The sequence below is a fragment of the Pseudorca crassidens genome, chromosome 9, assembly GCF_039906515.1.
Source record: "Pseudorca crassidens isolate mPseCra1 chromosome 9, mPseCra1.hap1, whole genome shotgun sequence".
NCBI lineage: Eukaryota > Metazoa > Chordata > Mammalia > Artiodactyla > Delphinidae > Pseudorca > Pseudorca crassidens.
The window spans coordinates 79,310,293-79,328,410 of NC_090304.1; the positions used below are offsets into that span (position 1 = coordinate 79,310,293).

Sequence of the window (18,118 nt, forward strand, 5' to 3'; positions counted from 1 at the left end):
CAGGCAAAACGGAGATGAAGCTTTCCCAGGGCCCTAATTCTGATGCCTGTGATACTGACCCACTTCATGGGGCTCCTGCTTAAATCTTCTCCGTGGGAATCTTTTAGTTTCTGCCCTGGTTATGAACTGCTCATTTTTTGGTGTGGTTCTTATTCAAACTCCGTGAGAGTGGATGCCATTGATGCTTTGAGCAGCTGTCAGCATTACTGGACTATAGGCAGTTGGCTGTTCTAAGGATTGACCATTTCTGGGTCAGGTACCTTGCTTCTTCCCATGGCTGCAGCTCTGCTGGCAGCATCACATGATGGAGAGCACTGTGTGTCCGAAGCCCCTTTGAAGGGGGCTGTGCTCACGGTCGGTCTGGGGAGGTTTCCCAGAAGAATGTAACAAGAAAGTGCCTGCCTTACTTGGTCAGGCTCGTGCAACCAGCAAGGTGAGCTCAAAGGCAAGAAAATGAACACACGGCCATTTGCTGGGCAGGTTCAGATCAGAACAGACAGAAACTCAAGGGATGTGTCAGGAGGGTCATTCAGAGCTAAGTTTCATTACACTGTATAGGGTGGGGATTCACCATCTCAGGATGGCCCAAACATGAAACCACACTGGGCCCTGAACATCGAGGGTTTTTATCACTCAGTGCATCGTAGATTATTGGATGAACAAAAGCCAGATATTAACCTGCCTTGGTTATTATTTATGAGAGAAATGAACTTGTGTTCTGGGGGTGCCCTTACCCTGCTGGCATCCTTGAGCTCTGCCAGCTGGCTTCACTATGGTGCCCAATCCAGGGTCTAGAGTGATACAGTGATAGGTGTGGGAGGGAAGGGGGCTGCTACCAATATGTGTACACATGAAACTCGTTATCCTGGAGTAAGCTTTCACTGAGCTGGGTGCTCTGGAAACAATAATCTGCTAAAGGAAATGTCACAAAAATCCCTCTCTTGTGCTTCCCTTGCATTCTGAAACATTTCCAGACAGTGGGGTTGATGATCAAGGACCAGAGGAAGACCTGTTCACCACTTGAATCAAGTTTCTAATACTTTTGAAATGTGACCATTCAACCAAGTGAACTGAGTGCCATAGTCCTGCCAATAAACATGGATTAATGTCCCACCTGTGTTGGCAAGTGTAGGCTGTCATACTTACAAGGCGCTTTTGAATAGCTTTTGGTATTTGACCTGTAGGAATTTTTGAAATATCTACCCCTGGTCCTTCACACAAACAGTACCAACACAATTCCTATAAAATATATGCTACATTTTCCATATTTATTCAAATATAATGGAATATTATTCAGCCATGAAAAAGAAAGGAAATCCTGCCATTTGAGACAGCACAGATGAACCTGAAGGATATTGTACTAAGTGAAATAAAGACAAATACTCTATGGGTATCATTTATATGTGGAATTTTTTTAAAAAGTTGAGCTCATAGAAACAGACAGTAGACAGGTGGCTGCCAGGGGTTGGGGGGTGGGGGAGATGAGGAGAGGTTGGTCAAAGGAAACAAACTTTTTTATAAGATTGATAAGTTCTGAGTATCTGGTGTACAGCATGGTGACTACAGCTAACAACACTTTATTATATATTTGAAATTTGCTAAGAAAGTAAATCTTAAGAGTTCTCACCCTGCAAAGAAGGTAACTGTGTGAGGTGATGAGTGTGTTAATTAACTTGATTGTGGTAATCATTTCACAGTGTAGACAAATCTCAAAGCATCACATTGAATACTTTAAATATATGCAAAGTTATTTGTCAATTATACCTCAATAAAGCTGAGGGGGACAGAAAAGAGAATAACGTAAGAGTTAAATCCTATTTAGCTTGAATGCACTGAAAAATTCCTCCATATACTACCGTGAATTTTTAATTTTCTGTTTTACAGTGAAGGAGAGGAGCTAATATTTTTGATCTATTGATGTCTTGCTGTGAATCTTGACCTTCACATAAGTCTTCTCTTTTACTCCACTTAAGATCTATTTTACAGATGGGGACAGTGAGGGTGAGATCGCACAATTAGTGAACAGTGAAAAATAAAAAAGACCTATTTTGCTTCAGAGCCTGTAACTGTTCTACTCTAAAGCAACATGTCCTTTCAAAGAGGGTAGAGTGTTACTGAAGCAGCTATTTTGAAGGTGAAAATAGCAAATTGGTTTTTGTGTGACTGAAAAAAGCACACTTATTTGATACATACCCTAAGAAATTCTGCAAAGTGAGAGGATTGATGGATTGATTCTTTTTTTTTTTTTGGAGTTGGGGCTCAAAGCATGGTGTTTTTTGTTTTTTTCTTTTTTTTTGTCACACACACACACACACACACACACACACACACACACACACACACACACTGTATTTTATTTTTACAAGAGATAAATAGACTGACACCAAGCATTGTAAATGGATGACGACAACAAAAGCAACAATGATTGCAATTACCAAACACAAAACACACTCACACTGTGTCATAATATTGACATTCAGTCCAGTGAGAGGATTGATTCTTCTTTGCGTATATATGTATGCAACCCCTGACATAGCCTGACTTATAGTCTAACTGTGGTGATGCAACTCATGTGACCCTTCATCCTCCAAATGCATGAAAATGGCCAACTCTGAGTGCTTTCCCTCTTCTCCACCCCCCATGCCTCTACCCAGTAACCCCCAGGATGAGGCCTACAGATGCTCTGATGCAGCAACTCAGATGCCCAGCCCTATGGAGCAGGACCAAAGGTGATTTTCTTTTTTTAAAAGGCTAAAAACCCTTTAAGGGATTCTTCTGGCGTTTAAACAGTAGTTTATTCTGGCTTGCCATTTGTCAGCTGGTGCCAAACACGGTAAGAACTACCGATTAGCTGAAACAAAACAGATAATCATGACACACTGTGTGATGCTCTCTGAAATTTTGGAACAGACCGGTTTTCTGTTTTTTTGGGGGGAAAATATTAACGATCATAGAAGCAATTATATTTAAGAAAATTAATTTAAAAATCTGTGCTTATACAATCTCCTTATAACCAGAGTCCTTGACTCAGGAATCATTTTGGGGCCCAATTCCTATTAGATCACTTAGGACAGAGTTGAACAGCTAGTCACAAAAGTAACAAACTAGGGAAATTTACTATTGTAATAATAAAAAATTGTCAGGAAAAAGATCCAGTTTCTCTTTAACTCTTCTTCTCTGATGTTCAGGACAGGAGAGCAGTAAACTTGCTCAGGAAGGAGCAGCAACAGACCTGATCCTTAATGGCCTGATTGGTGATGCCTCCTCTCTTGATATTTGCAACCCTGTTATGCAGGGGTTACCCAGGCAACCCTCTCTAAATGGATGGGAAGGGGAAGCCTGACACCCTCCCTGGGAGAATTTTCTGCTAGAAAATTTGAAAGTTCCCTCCTTCAGCTCTAAAGGGGGAAATAAACACCTGACACTTTCAGCCACAATCTAGTCAGGAAAATGGAAATGAAGCCAGTTATTTTAGCAGAGAGAATTTTAATATAAGGAATTGGTCATACAGGTCTTGGAAGACTAAAAGGCAAAGGGGAACAGTGAGGTCTCACAGAGATATTGAGGGAGAATTCCAGAAGCCCCTCGGAGGAAGCTTGGATAGAAGAAGGGTGTCTGGGACCCGGGCCTTCTCGGGGGCAACTGGATGGTGTTGGGAAAAGTGAAAGGTGAAACCAACCATCGCTGCCCAGATGAAGAACCCTTGTCCACTGTCGGGTGACGCGGACATAAAAGGAAGCAGAGTAGGGTGGGTGAGTCCCTCCTCTTCTTCCTGCCTTCCTCTTGTACCCCCCATGGCCGAACCTCCGGGGAGCAGCTGGCAAAGGGACAGTGACCTTTCATAGGCCAGACCCAGCATCAAGGTGTGGGCTGGGTTTGGACCCCAGAGACAGTAGCTCGATAAACAACATGGGCTCTTTTGAGGTTCCGTGGCACTTTCTAGGCAGTTGTCAGTATTTGACTGTGTTCTATGTCATATGAATTATGAATGAATAAGGAATTTAAGGGAAAGTTACCAATAAGTAATAACATTGTGGTTTATGGCAGTGGTGCCACCAGCTCTGTATCCCAGGTTTAATCATGTCCCAAAGCATAAACTTATTTTGTACCTACTGTGCAGTAGTCATTTACTAGATATTAGAAAGATGCACACCATATGGGATACGATCTTTTTCTTAAGAAGTTTTTATTCCAGTGAAGAGAGAGATAGAAGGGAAGAATGATAAGTCCAGTATTAGCCGTTATGATTTCATGTAACTACAGAACAAAGGCAGGCATCTTTTTGCTCTTTCTGCCATTTAACAGTTGTATGATCAGTAAACGTTGCTTAACTTTTCTAACTTGGTTTTTCCTGTGTCAAATGCGAATGTTAATATTGCCTCCTTCCATGGGTTATCATTTGGACGAAATAAGATAATCCATGGAAAGGAGTTGGTATAACGTCTGATCCCAGCGAGCAATCAATAAATGTAAATTGTTTTCATTACCTTCATTCTCCTCTGTTCTTACGTCAGCTAATGCTGTTACTTACACCGAAGCCTATCAGACTTCCTAGATGGCCCTCTCTCCATTTCCCCACAAGTCCAATTAGTCATCAAGTATGGTACTTTTCAGAAATCTCCGACTCCTTCATTCCATTAGCACGTTGCCGTCACATCCTACCGTCTGTGTGGTTAAGGACTGCTCACCTCTGAACGCTGCTCTTCCCCAATCCATGCTTTTCTCTGCTGCCAGCCTGATCTTTACAACTGGATCATTTCCTTCTTGTGCTTTGAAAAATTATACAGCTCTCCATCTTGATAGATTAATTTCCACACTTTATCATTTGGTAAACGTGTACTCAATCCAGTTGCTGCCTACTTTTCTGGCTAGAGACCCTGTCACTTTTGTCCACACATCCAGGGAGTACATGGCATCCCTTGAACTTGATGCACACCAGGTCTTACTTGACAACTCAGCATGCAAAGCCTTCTCTGGACTCTCACAAAGCAGTTAGTGACTTCTTTTTCTATGATTTCATAACTCTTGTATATTTTCCTGCCTGGGTACAATGAAGAAAAAATATTCTTTGTATCTTTCACCATTCAGATTGTGAATATTTTGAGAGTGGGGAAAATATTTATTTGTCTGTGATTCTTCAGTGTCTAACTCATGCTTGGTACCCATCAGATGCTCAACGCGTGCTGAATTGAATGGAAAATGAGTAAATGAATTCTACATCAAATGTCATAATTAAAACCCTAGATCATCAGCACTTCAACACACTTAGCTAAATAGTCCAATTTCACACAGAGACACACATTGACCACTGTTCCTGATTCATGATTTTCTTGGTGATAAAACCATCTTCAAGTTGTCTTCCCTTTCATAAGGTATCATAAATATGTAAGCTCTTCGACCTGATACTGAATTTGTTTTCTCTGAAATCTTGACCATTGGCAATATTTACACATGTGCTTGATAACACAGCTTCTAGGATTTCCAGCCCCCATAGTATGATGCCCCCTGTTTTAGGCATCATACGATAAAGCATACATGCTTTTTGACACACCCTTTTTAAGAACTTCCCTGCCTGAATCAAAATCACTAATTCAGAATCTATTCTATCTTTGACCTCTTTTAACATTCTGGTCTAACGTCTTTGAAGAGCTGAAGAGAAAAACGGGCAGAGTATTCTAGGAGATGACAAATAGCCTTAAAATGTCATTACCAGAAAAAAAATGTCCAAACTCTTACCCACTCCTTCTGGAGGACAGGGAGGTGGCCAGGCAGTGTGGGAAAGGTATAATTTTGAGAGCCAACAACAAGAACAGCAAAAATTATCAGGTTTTCGAACAATCATTTCACAAATTATCGCCTCCTCTCTAAAAATGTTAAAAAGACAAATATTTCTCGGTTAAGCCTCGACAGCCTAAAGTTCATTTTCAACGGCTTGGCAGGGAAAATGCAGCCTAATTTCAAGAACGTCCCAGGGATTCGTGCCTACAGAGCAACGTGTCTCTGTTCCCACAGCACCTTCCTGCAGGGACCAGGCCTGGGCTGTTCCATTCCTGTGATTGATGTGTCTAGCATGCTTTCCGGAACTCACTGGGTCCTCTGTAATACTTTTAATTTGATAAGATGTTTTTAATCGAATCCCTTACTAACGTGGCAACAAGCTCCTCAGTTCAATGTTTGTCTTCTTGTCATCTTAGTTATGTCCACAGATGCCCAGACTCTGGTGACTTTTCATCATAACTCACAAAAATCACCTGTTACAGCCCAGCCATTTTTAGCTTGGATCCAACACTGAGTCAATTCTCCTTCTGAGCAAAGAGCTTCCTATTTTAGTTAAAGTGTCAGGACCACTGAAAGCTCAGGGGTCTTTTTGGAGTCCACTGTTTGTATCATCCATCATTCTCAGAAAGATGATTGTCACTGACAGATGCATCAGAGGAATGAGAATTGTACCCCTTCAGTGTCACTTGTGTAGGCCACTCATCAGATGTAGGTACTTGTTTTGAAGGATAATTACGATAGAGCATTTAGCTTGTATAGACAAGTAAATGGAGCTGCTGCACAACGATTATCCACTTTGCGGTACATTAATAGTAAAAGACAAATACAGCAAATCCTCTTTTATCTGGGGGTCACTCACCTGGCCGTCTTAACTGTCTAGAACACTGGGAAGATCCGTGAAACAAGGCAAATTACCTGGTGAGTATATAAGCTACCTGAATCCATGCACTAAATGCTTATGAAACTTACCTATAAAAGGACCCATTAGGCTGATACTCTTTACCTATTTGCTCTTACATTAACACCAGATGCTGACTAAGTTGTTCGTTAGCTTTCTCAGTTTAGCCATCATAAGAAGACATGGATGCAGGTAGGAATTTTGTAGAAGCAAATGCACTAAGGAAATGAGAATAGATATCCTATAAGGTGATGTTAACAGAGAAGATACAAACTCTCCAAAACAAATGACAAAAGGATACAAAGATGCATCTCCATTTAAGGGGAAACTAGTTGTACACATCTTAGCTGGCTTTGGAGCAATACTGTATTTTGTATAGTTCAATGTACATATGTACCTTCATTAATCAAGAAATTAAAATATTAACCATGAGATTCTAACTTACAGAAGGAACATATATAATACATGTTACAAATATTTCTGCAGAAAATGTTTTAATTTAAAAAATAAGTTTGGGCAGGGCTTCCCTGGTGGCACAGTGGTTGAGAGTCTGCCTGCCGATGCAGGGCACACGGGTTCGGGCCCCTGTCTGGGAAGATTCCACGTGGCGCGGAGCGGCTGGGCCCGTGGGCCATGGCTGCTGAGTCTGCGCGTCCGGAGCCTGTGCTCCACAACGGGAGAGGCCACAGGGTGAGAGGCCCGCGTACCGCAAAAAAAAAAAAAAAAAAAAAAAAAAAAAATGTTTGGGCATATAAGAATACATTTTCTGTTATTTATAAAATTATATTATGAGAGTATTTCTGTATTTGACTGAATAAATGAGGCAGTCTACTGGAAAAGTAAATAAATTGTCTGGACCTATGCAGCTGAAACATCAATTCTGCTCCATTGGTGATATAACTAATGCAATTCTGATTTTTTGATCAGAACAGGAATACAGGAACAGAGGTAACTGGATCTGGGTCCAACATTTGAAATACTGTTAAGAATTGATACTGCAATATATTTAGAAGTCTTGCACTTATGGAAAAATCACATAGGACATTTTCACATTGTTCTAGAGTTGCAGCATCTCCCATATAACTTCTGATGAAATAGAAGACGAAGATGTCAAGAAGAGGTCCAAGAGGAGACAGCACAACCACAGTTGAGCACTTCATAGGTTCAAGGAACTGGGGCCGGGGATCAAGAGTGTGGGTCTCAGGCTCAGGCTGTCTCTCTTTGAGCCCGGCTCTCTCACTCACGAGGTATAACCTGGGCAACTTCCTATGTTCCCTACACCTGAGCTTCCACATCTATAAACTGGGGTGGTAATAACAGTCTCTAATCCCTTGGGTTAGTGTGAGGTTAAATGAGTTAGTGCATGTATAACGCATAGTATGGGGCCTGAAACATAGTAAGCACTCGATAAGCATTAGTTCTTGAGTTCTTAAAATAACCCTGTCTGGTGGGCATTATTTCTCTACTTGATGAATGAAGAAACTGAGACTCAAAGAGATTCAAGAACTTTCCTGGGGTCATGATATAAGTAGATGGTCTGATAGAGTATCTGTATTATGCACATCTGGAGAAAAGCTACCCAGTCTCTGCCAACATTTATTTTAAAGATCTGTCTTACTCCAAGAGAAGAAGGAGGCCTAAAATCAAAGAACACGTTTGGAAAAACCAATGGTGTGTTTTCACGAATGTTCTTCAGAAGTCCACTTCTTATACTCTGTCTGATAACCAAACTTCATATCTTGGCCATTATATGTTGAGAGACTCAGAGAAACTACCTGATACTTGTTTTGTAGAACTACATTATATTTGCTTAAATGTTTTAAAAGCTCCACAATAATGAAATCTTTTTCCAATCTAAGCTGTTAGCAGACAGATGTTATGTCAAATCTTTTCTTGGCTCTGATTGTTTTCTGAATCTGGAGTTACAAACTCAAATGATTTCCGGGTCAGAGCCAGCAACCTAAAGGGGTGTGGTAGCAAGGCATAATAGAGGTGGGTGGGGCTTGTGACTTACTTCATAATCTGCTGTGTATGATCACACCGTACTCCTCCAGGCAGACTCACCTTCACATGGTCAGACTGCAGCCACTGGTCTAAAGGAATGGCCCACAACTCTCCTTTATCTGGCTATTATCGAGCTCCTCACCTGCTCCCAGTCCTGAGAACGAGAAAAGAAAAGTGAACTTTGCTTCTCCCTTATTCTGTTCGGCAAGAGAGTCAGATTCAGCAAGCATTTATTTAGCACTTGTGAGGCGCAAGGCCCTGGATTTGGTCTAAAGAGGATCGCAAAGATGAATCCGACAACACTGACAGAAAAATACAAACAGTTCTTCACTCATACAGTTTATTTCTGCATTCAGGTATGCTCACAGAAAACTGGATATGGTGCAGTAAGTACTGTCATACCAGTAAATGGTGGTGAGGGAATTTATGCCAAACATAAGTGTACTCTGAACCAAGAGCCCTCAGAATTAATGTCTGCACTTAGCTGACTTCAGGCTACGTTAGCTGGAGAGGCTCTTAGAGCTCAGAGAAGAATCACATCGTGGGAGTTGAAACTTCTGTTGCATGACAAATCGCAGCAGGCTTCCCAATCCTCCTCTTCTCCTGGTCACCTGGGTATTATCAGCTCCTTTTCATCCACAGTGGCCAGCTCAGTCCTCACTCTTAACTTAAACTCCGCTTACCCCACACAGTAGCTTTTCCAGTTGGAGAGGAAACTGTGATGTTTTAAGCAAATCCTTCCTGTTCCTGGGGAGTGTGGCGAGGCCAGGGAGAGACTGTTGACCTCTCAGGACTCATCCAGGTGGAAGTTGGAACTTCCTCTCCTAGCTCAAAGTTCTTTTTCCGTTATTCCAACATTTCACATTCTAAACATTTCATTATCTGTATTACTCACTGTGTCACTATACGTGTTGCTTTCTGCTATTTCAAATGTTTAATTGAAAAATGCTTTTTTCCTCATCAAGTAAACTATAAGCCCCTTGAGTACTGAAGCCATATTATACTTTAGGTGTGCTTCTTTGTTTCACCACCTGGCCTCACCACCCTCTTACTAGGTGCTCCTAAGTCAGTTTGGAACTTGAGGGTAACTTTGAATCTTCAATGATGTGAAGCAGTAATTCAAAGAAATGTCACCTCCAAGTCAATATGTGCATATGAAATATTAAAATTATTTGTGTCATTATCTGTAAATCAAACTGAAATAATGACCCAGAGGATAGTAAAAGCATTAAATATGGTGATATATGTAAATGTACTTTATAAATTCTAGCTCAATGGATGATTATAAGTAGGTATGATGAGATTAAGATATTTTAAAATGAATGGCCATTTTGATTATCTCTTGGGTTCTTGGTTATCTAATGTGAGGAGGGGAAGGATAAGACCAGCAGGTAATACTATGAAAGATCTTTAAAAACAAAAGGAGGGCCTCTTCTCTGAATTAGTAAATTTTAGTAAGAGAAAACTACAAAGATCAACATCTTACAGTGATTCTGTGATGTCCACTGATCCATGCCACTTAAACTGTACACTCTTAACCTCACCTGCATTTGTGAAATTTGAGTTGATTCATTGAACATTTTGCTTTATAGGGCTGATCACATCATCTAACCTTGAATTCAATAAGACTCAAGGCAATTAAATTCTATTGCAGTTAATTTTTATTTTTAAATCATACTCATAATGTTAGGAAAAATTTAGTCGTAAATGCAATATTTACTTCTTTCTTTCTTGTCCCTTCAAATTAAAAAAAAAACTCATTATTGGCTAGGCCAATAATTAGAGACCTGATGATATGTGTTAGCTTAATTCTTCAATCTGTAAAAGAAATTGTGAAAACAGTTTTCATCACTTGATGAAATGAAAGAGACTCTGAATTAGTTGATACAGTGAAAGGCACTGACCACAGAATGAGTGCTTGGGCTCTTCAGAGGTAATTTGTCATACTTTCATCATTAGCAAAGCTTCAGTCTGATCTCATGGGTACCAGAGGAAATGAAGGAGCTGGATTGTGTACACACAGGGTGTCAGAGCCCTAAGGCTGTCCCCAGCCAGTGAATGGGGCTAATGTGATGCTGGTCTCCAAGTGTGGGTACTGTAACAGGGCGGCACTCCTAGCGCCATTGTTTCCTTCATGGAAGGAGGTACTCGTAGGCTTGCCAATACTGAGTGGGAGAAAAGCCTTGTCTCTTTCATATAAATAGTATTGTGACAAGGCAGAATTGGGCATTGGTTTCAAAACACCAGTGCTCAGTTCACTGCAGCACTATTTACAATAGCCAGAACATGGAAGCAACCTAAATGTCCATCAACAGAGGAATGGATAAAGATGTGGTACATATATACAATGGAATATTACTCAGCCTTAAAAAAGAATGAAATAACACCATTTGCAGCAACGTGGATGGACCTAGAGATTGTCATACTGAGTGAACTAAGTCAGAAAGGTAAAGACAAATATCACAGGATATCACTTATATGTGGAATCTTAAAAAAAAGGGTACAAATGAACTTACTTACAAAACAGAAATAGACTCACAGATGTAGAAAAGAAACTTATAGTTACCAGGGGGTAAGGGGGGGAGGGATAAATTGGGAGATTAGGATTGACATATACACACTACTCTATATAAAATAGATAACTAATAAGGACCTACTGTATAGCACAGGGAACTCTACTCAATACTCTGTAATGACCTATATGGGAAAGGAATCTAAAAAAGAGTGGACATATGTATATGTATAACTGATTCATTTTGCTGTACAGCAGAAACTGACACAGCATTGTAAGTCAGCTATACTCCAATAAAAATTAAACAAACAAAACAAAACAAAACAGAACAACAACAACAAAAAAACCCCAAAATGCCCAGGCTCCACCCCTAGAACCTGGTATCATTTCTCTGGGGTAGGAACCTGGAATTGTCATGTTAAAGATTGTCTCAGTGGCTTCTAACAGGCAGTCAATGTGAAGAACCTAAGACTTCTTAAAAGTTCCTGGTGGGAATAACCTGGTAATTTGTTACTATACAGATTCTTATTTGTCTCACTAGATACATCTGCACTTTAACAAGCTCCCAGCAGATGCCAGAGCTGCTGGTCTGAGGTCCACTCTGGGAGAAGCAAGGATCTATGCTATGCTCTCCAGGATCTGGACTTCTGCTGTTCAGGTTTACCTACGGTGGTTCATGCCTCACACACCCCATTTTGCCTTAGCACATATACACTTCAGAGTAACATATAACCAGTTTCATCCTTTATTTATTGATTATGAAAGCATTAATTATCCTTAAAGTAATTATTGTGAACACACTTAAATATGTGTGCTTCCATGGTTAGGGTACTCTAATTCGGTATTTCCAATGTTTCACTGATCATCAAAGTCATCTGGGAGCCTTAAAAATCTAATGGGAATCCTCCCCAACAGTGGAGGGTGGCAGGAGGGAAAGAGAAAATTTTTAACGAAACCCTGCAGGTGATGGTGATTCAGACATCTTCACTCTGGAAGTTTATAAGCATTTACAAAAGGTAATGAATGAAAGAAAATCATCATCTCTTTCACCTTCAGTATATGTTAAAATAATACAACTTGCAACTCACCTGCTACAACCTGTGGGTATGCTATTTTGTCATACGTTATAAAGGAAATACAATTAAAATACACAAACTACGAATATATCTGTGGCAGTGTCAAAATCCCAGAGTTAAAAAGATGCCAAAACCCTCTTGATGTATAGCCTGAAAAGGGGAAGTGAGAGTTGGGTGCAGGAAAATCATCCCACCCAATACTCCTCTCTCTGTGGGTGTCCAAATATCTCTGCCCCAGTGAAGGGACCATTCTGGCTTCCAGAGGGCAGATCAATCTTGCCGCCATCTTGCTGAGGGAGGAGCTAATCTCCTCAGCAAATTAATTAATCAACCAATCCACTAAATGGGCATAGTTTGCAAAGAACCTCACGTAATTCTCAATTAGGAGAACATTCAGAACAATGAAAGCACATGGCATTAGTTATTTGTTATCTGGAAAGCCTCCTACTTTAATTCTCCCTCCTCTCTCTCTTTCTCTCTCTCTCCCTGCAGCACAGAATAAGGAGAAGACACGGCTTTAAGTTCCAGCCTATTACCTATGAAACATGGGCACTAGTCCAGTGAGATGTTTCGTTCCTTTATAGTCTCAGCGTCTTCGTAGTTGGTTCTGTTGTGAGAATCAAATGAGTTGCTGGGATTTGAAAGCTGAGAATCCAGAGGTTATCATTTCTTCCTGCCTGGGTCTCCTTGCACCTGGCTCTTCCCTCCATGCTTCAATTTCCACACACAGGCCAGTGGCTTCCCCCTTTATACACTGCTCACCACCTTCCATCTGCACGCACAGGAGAATTAAAACTGATTTTTGAGGATAGTTTCCGAAGGCTGACTCTGGCTATTTTCAGTTATTCCCTGATCATACCACCCCCATCCCTCCCAGTCCTGCCCCAATGAATTTCTCTCTGCTCCTTTTTCCAGCAAACACTGCCTATATTTTGTCTATTTCATCATGTCTTATTTTTATGTATATTATACCTCACCCACAAATTTATGAGCAACTTGATTTTGGGAATGAAGTTTTCATTACCTTTCTACTCTCACAGTCCCTGGTACAAGGTAGATGCTCTATGCAGGCACATCTATTTGAATTAAGCTTCAAACTCTGTCAAAAGAGCCTGTGAATTTAGGGTGTGGGGAAGCAGAAAGAGGGCTGCTTTATATTAGAGCATGAGTGTTTTAGTCAAATGGTGCAAATCATCCTAAACTCATTTGTAGGAAGATGTGTAAAATTCAAAGTGACAAAAAATAAAAATAAACTTATAATGCTACTTTTCAAACCTCAAACCTTATTTAGTTTAGAATCGTTATTCTCCATTTTAAATTGATCTCGAGTATGAATGTAAACTCTTTAAGAAAACTAATAACTGAATTCAACATTGTTTGGGGGCGCTTACTGCCATCTTACCTTCACTATCTTTTACTTCAGTCTCTTAAGAATAAAATTTCACGCCCAGGGAGAGATCATCTTAAAGTATTCTTTTGAAGCACAATGCACTATTCTTTGGGCTAATTTTTCAAAGAGTAAACTTTAAGCTTTGAGAATGTGTTAATACAGTGAAAGGATCTCAGAGGGGAATTTTGCAGATCTGTTTATGTTTAAAATGCAGACTTCAGAAAAACACTTTCATTTAGTCCTCTATTTAGCAAGCAGGATTTTCACAGCATTCTTTTTGTGTGTGTGTCTCTCTTTATTTTTGTTCTGTTAGCATTCCCTTGAAGCCTTGGTACTGTTTTTGTGGAGTGTTTCTAATGTGAGTATAGTATGAAGTATGCTAAGGAAGGAAGAAGTCTGTGAATTCACATCCTGTAAGGGAGGCAGCTCAGATGGATAAAACTATTTGATTCAGAATCTGAATTAAGGTAATAACACAGGAGCCATACAATCCAGGCGTATGCCTCAAATTGTGGGAATAGTGGAATCTCTAAATCGGACATTTAGGAACACAAACAAAAAATTAGCTAAGAAAGGCTAAACTCACCTTCCAGAATGGTAAGCTTCATGTAGCTGCCATATAATCCAGTTCATTGGTTTGGTGTATAAACTCAGGGAACTCTCTTAACCTCCAGATTATGACCAGTCTGCCATCTGCAAATGGAGAGACTATTGTTTTTCTTTTTTCCAGAGTTCTCTTCTTACTGTGAAAAGGACAAGTTCTGACTCAATCCAGCAATTCAGGGGTAGGTACCAACAGCTCAAAGAGAAAAATATAAACCCAAAGGACTGCTGAGGATTCTGAAATCCGATCATCCTGCAGGAGGGTCCAGGCTGTTCTCTAGGATGTGGCTGCTACACTCAGTTGAGCTGAGCACTTGGGTGCTCCTTGCGGAAGGACTGCAGAAGCTCAGGCAGACACCACCTTGAATCAGGTGAGCAGGAAGCCTCAAGTTTCTGTGCCCGCGGCAGGATGGGTTACGGTGTCTGATGTGCATCACTCTTGTGGTATTTCCTTGGGGGAGGAGAATGTTCCTTTTACCAATGTCAGTCTGAGCCACTGTTAGGCTGCTCTTTGAACATACCTGAGATATCCATGCTCCCCAAGCCACGTGTCCTCAGCTTCAGGACCCTGGGTAGTGGTGGGAGGAGGGCTGCATGTGGTTCTGCCATCGTTCCTGTGCTGCGTCCGCAATGGGCTGCCCCACCCTTGGTGGTGACTCTAGGAAGCCTGCAGAGACTCACCAGTGGCTTAGCCCCTGGTGTCCCTCATGGACTGCTCAATCTATTTGAAGCTACTTCAGTCCATCAGAAATATTCTAACAATCTCTAATCTTACAGAAAAGGGTTAGGATCTCAAGCCTCTTTGTTTTAGAAAGTTCTTTGCCTCCTGTGCAATTTTTGAACTCCATCTCCAGAAACTCTCTAGCATTTTATAACAAGAGAGTATTGGTAGATCTGTTGGACTATTGTACTTTCCTGTGGAGTCAGAATGCTAGAATTTAGAGGAAGAGGGAATCGGTCTACTTGCCTTAAGGTTGAGGGAGGGCACACATGGTTGTCCCACTTCAAAAAAGTTCTGCTTCATGATGCATGTCTTTTGTTTCTGCTGGTATAAGGGAAAACCAAAACAAAACAGCAAAATGGTGGGAAGCAATTACCTGAAAGTTTATTTTATCTTAAAATTAAAAAAAGAGACAACACAAAAAACTGCCTCAAGTTTGCCCTTACCAGGTGCCTTTAGTTAAAATAATTACGTAGGAATGTGTTTCAACATAACATTGATATCCAACAACCTCCACATTTTATATAAGTGACATTTCTTACAAAATGCCAGCCTGTAGGTATTTATTATCCTAAGATAAGCTTCTTTATCTTCCTGCAGCTTCACAACTGCTAAGTCTACTTCCACAAGAATTCTTGTTCCTCATCTGTGATTTGGGTCTCTTCTCACCTTTAGAAAGGTTAAATTTCATGCTTTCAGGTTGGGCTTTGAAAAGTTACCTCCTGATTGAGGAATGAACTAAAAATTACATTTCTAGGTTAGCAGGAAAGCTGGTACTTTCTTCTTAATGCAGCTAAAGGGTCTCCTTGAATATGCATTCATGGCATTTCTGTTAACCACTCGATACCCAATAAATTGGGGTACATGTTATGCTAAATTGAAGCTGAAGCCACATTTAAATGTGAATGCATAGTGGCCTTTAGCAGAAAATAGGGCAAAATACAGAAAAATAAGAAATACTATGGTTTTAAAAGAAACTACATATACGTACATATATGTATAGCTGCGTGTGTGTGTGTTTATTTAAAAGTACTTGTGAGAAAGTGACCTCATCTCCCAAGAAAAGCTTGGATACAAATGTCTCTCAAATTCCTCACACCATGACAATTCTATGAAAAGAAAATTCCCAAATCTTGCTTTAGTGTCTCAGTAGGATTTTTTTTTTAATTGACCATAAGAGTGCCTCTTTTGATGATCATTCGTTTTCATTTTTCTTGTCTAAATTTAAGCCTTTATTGTTTCCAGGTTCTCCTGGGTATAAACTGACATGACCTTCATTTCACCTCCCGAGATCACTTGGTGAGGAGGGAGAGAGAGCTGCTGACAGAAACGAAGACGGCTTTGAACTTTTCCTCCATCTCCAGGTCAGGCTCCCCTCTCCAACCCACTGCACGCAACCTCCAGACTTAAAAGCCAATAGCTTAAAATAACTGGCCAGCTGGACAAACTTCACATCCTATAGAAGCAAACAAACCTGCACCAGGAGTTCTGCTTCTAACATATTCTGCTGCCAGTCAATGTGCAGACTGGGTCTTGCCCTGTGTCTCATTTGACTTCTTTCAACATTGGTTTTCTTACCTTCATGTGAGGTAGTAGGATTTTTCCAGTTCTAAAACACTGCAATATTTAACCATCTGAACAATCTGCCCATGTGCCAATAGCTGAGAAATCCTTTCTTTATGCCATACAGATTAAGTCATATTCAGTCAAAACTCCACTAATTTTGCTTGGATAAGTGGTCTCCCTGGCCAAGGGTAGGGCTGTTACCTGAGGGACCAATGTGTGTAACTTTCCTAGGCACTCGCCCTGATTTTGCTAAATGTAGAGAAAACTCTCCTTAGCGGAGTAACTCCCAGGCACGAAGGTGTGCAAGACAAGGAACCCCGAGCAGGGCCACCACTTTCCCAGTCCTGTGCATGGAGGCCCTGCCTCCTGCCCTTCTGCTCGGGAAGCAGCTGAAAACACCAGGCTGTGCTCATATGTCTCAGCCCAACGGACCCGGGTGATGGGCAGATTGTGGTCTGTACCCCAGGAGGACTGTGCTTGCTGGTGGGCTGGTCCAAGGCTCTCTCTTGGCCGATAGAAACATGAGACAGAGTTGGGGTTTGGAAGCAGGAAAAAAAGCAAGGGGAAATGCACAGAGGAGGATTAAATAGTCATAATCCTGCAGCTCCCAGTTAGGGGTCCACGTGGCTTGGCGATAGGGTGGAATTAAAGCATGGACTTCATTCTGAGCAGCCTTCCCAGGGCAGGCTTGGATTCCTGTAAACATAGGAGACTATATTCAGCATTGTATAATAACTTATAATGGAAAATAATCGGAAAATGTGTGTGTGTGTGTGTGTGTGTGTGTGTGTGTATATATATATATATATACATATATATATATGAATAAATCTCTTTGCTGTACACCAGAAACTAACACTAACTGTAAATCAACTATACTTCATTAGAAAAAATAACCAGATGATGTCCAAGGTCCTTTCCATTAAAAAAAATATTCCGTAGTAATTCTACTACGGAATTACTAGTTTTTTGTTTTTGGTCTCTCAGTCTCTCACTGATGTGACGTAATCACCCTTTCATTGTAACACTGATGTTAAACATATTCATCCCAGCTGTTAGATTTTTAAAATACTGTGTTCAGTGATATAGCCAAACACATTTTCTTATGTCTAAGAGGTATTTGTTATACTCAGGATGTTGGCATTATATGGTAAATATTTAAACGTAATCCTTTTTTTAAGTTGTTCTGTCATATGTTAGCCATTATCATAATTCATTGAGCTCCATGGAGGGGCTAGATGCGCCAGTAGCAAGACAATAGTTGGGATTTACAATCTGTTGGAATAGTAGATTAGAGGCAGATCAGGAATGGAAATGAAGATGTGGGTCACACAAATATGGCATCTAGAGGATGACTGAGAACTGAGCAGAGAGGCTTATCAGAGGCTGGCAGCACCGTTGTCCTACAAAGGCTGTAGAGACAATACCAAGCTTTTTAAGGAAATGGTTCAGTAATCATGAAGAAGCCAGAAATGGTATTCTAAGCAAAGGTTTGCTATGAGATTGGCAAGTTGAAAAGAGCAAGGGATTTAAAAATGGATAAAATGAATAGCATCCTTAATCACAATAA

At 40.6% G+C, this 18,118-nt stretch overlaps 1 long non-coding RNA gene across 2 annotated transcripts in view; it reads right to left on the minus strand.

The window, feature by feature from the left end:
• Positions 1–4,175: 4,175 nt before the first annotated feature.
• Positions 4,176–18,118, minus strand: part of LOC137230793 (uncharacterized) — a 49,105-nt gene continuing 35,162 nt past the window's right edge. The window contains exons 2-6 of one of the 2 annotated variants that reach the window (XR_010946252.1): positions 16,561–17,244; positions 14,245–15,306; positions 12,805–13,040; positions 8,741–8,834; positions 4,176–7,337 (exon numbers count right to left, since the gene is read on the minus strand). This is a non-coding gene — a long non-coding RNA (uncharacterized lncRNA). Of the gene's footprint in view, positions 7,338–8,740; positions 8,835–12,804; positions 13,041–14,244; positions 17,245–18,118 lie in introns of both variants that reach the window. The other variant, XR_010946251.1, reaches the window with a different exon arrangement.